The sequence below is a fragment of the Triticum dicoccoides genome, chromosome 6B (assembly GCF_002162155.2).
Source record: "Triticum dicoccoides isolate Atlit2015 ecotype Zavitan chromosome 6B, WEW_v2.0, whole genome shotgun sequence".
NCBI classification, from domain to species: domain Eukaryota; kingdom Viridiplantae; phylum Streptophyta; class Magnoliopsida; order Poales; family Poaceae; genus Triticum; species Triticum dicoccoides.
In genome coordinates, this window is record NC_041391.1 from 578,860,896 (window position 1) to 578,862,995 (window position 2,100).

A 2,100-nucleotide genomic window follows, 5' to 3' on the forward strand; every position below is an offset into this window, starting at 1 on the left:
CACACTTAGGCATTCCCACCGTGTAGCCACCTGGACCCAGCCTATGGAACTGCGTCTTTTTTGCGGCATTTGCCTTGTTTTTTATCGACCGTTCCTTAGATAATTCTGAATCCTTGAAGGTCACGAAATCATCCCAGTGTTCTCTTTGCTTCTCCAGTGTTCCTGTGAATTCTGGAGTCTTCCTTTCTGCAGTGAGGTAGTTGGCCCATACAGTTTTCTTATGGGTGTTGAATGCAATTGCCATCTTCTCAAGAGCAGCGCCCTTGACTTTCTCCACATCTGCTTCAGTTAAATGATCTGGTAGGGTGAAATGTTCCATCAGAGATTTCCAAAGGTCTTTTTTGGCTCTGTCGTCGACCCAAGTAACACCTGGAAGTTTAGTCTTTGGCTCTTTCCATTCTTGAATGGAGATCGGGAGTTTGTCCTTCACAAGAACTCCGCACTGACAAGTCCACTTGTTCGCAATGTTCTTAGGCGTGAGGGGTTCGCCACTAGGTTTGATGGATTCGATGTTGTACTTTACACCATCCTTCAACAATCTGCCCGGGCCTCACTTTGTCCTGCTGTCTGTAGAAGCAGATTTTCTCGATCCGGAGGGCTGAAAGAAGAAAGATCGATTCGTTAATATATCTTCAATAAAAAAACATGTGATGATCACCATGATGCATGCTTATATAAATATACCTCGCCGGTAGTCTTTGTTATTTGAAGATCAGCATTGTCTGTGTCATCACAAACATTGTCTGTGTCATCATAATCATAATCATAGTTCATGATTTCATCAGCTCGGTCGTCGAGATCGAATATCTTTTCATCACCCTCTCCGGTATTGTTCAGATATTGGGAGCCATCATCTGCTTCATTCAGATCATCTAGCATGTGAGGGCTGCGTATGATGTCGAACAATTCATCTTCTCTCTCTGCCGGTATTGTCCGCCATAGCTTTTACTTAACTAATACAGAAGAAATATAAAACAATTTAGTATTCAAATTACAATGCATGGATGCAATCAATAAGGAAAAACTGAATCTCGAATACATCATCTCGAATATATAATCTTGAATACATCATCGTCTTAATATATATAATCTCGAATACATCGTCTCGAATATTATATATCGAATACATCACTAGCTAGGTACCTAATAAAGATCGAGTACTACAGAAGAATCTAGGCCACTCGCAGTTCTTGGGGCGTGGGCGGTGGACACCCAAAAGAAGGAACCGTCACAAGATCATATCTTCGGTCATCTGCCCAAAGAACCTGCCAAGTATTGGAGAACCTGACGTCCATAGCAGCCATGTAGCGATGGGCGTGCTCGTCCTCCTCCCTGACATGGCGACGCACCACCTCCGGTGGCGCTGGCTCCCTCTGCACCGAATGTGGCCCACGCGAACGCCACCAAAGGACATCAGGGTCGACGACAGGACCCGAGGCCGGGTTCCTCACCAAGCGGCGCGCCCCTCCAGGTAGCACCTCCCAGTGCCAGCCCGGCGGAGCCCAGTCCCGGACATGGGTCCTCTGAAGCAGGACGTCGTTGCGAATGGGTCGACGGCGAGGATGCGGGCCGGGCATATCATCGAGAACAAATACTATATGCCCGCAAAAAGTAACATTTTTTAAATGATTGGATTGTGGTAACTAAAATTCTATATATATGAAAATTCTAACAATTTGACATTAATCTAATTCATCTAACTAAAACTAATTCTAAAATTTCCTGATTATATAACTAACATTTCTATAACATTTCTAATATTTATATAACTAAAAAACAGAAAAATTGCTAACATTTCTATAAATATTTTTATAACTAAAAAACAGAAAAAATTATAACATTTCTATATAACTAACATTTCTAATATTTCTATAACTAAAAAATAGAATAATTTCTAACATTTCTATAACTAAAAACAGAAAAATTTATAACAAACAAACTAATGTGTGTGTGTGTGTGTGTGTGGACATGGCAGCCGGGGCGAGGTCACCGGCGAGGCTATGACGGGGCGGCGACGATGGGGCAATGGGACAGGGTGGCGACGACGGAGCGGGGCGGCGACGATAGGGCGGGGCGCGGCGACGGGGCGGTCGGGGCGCG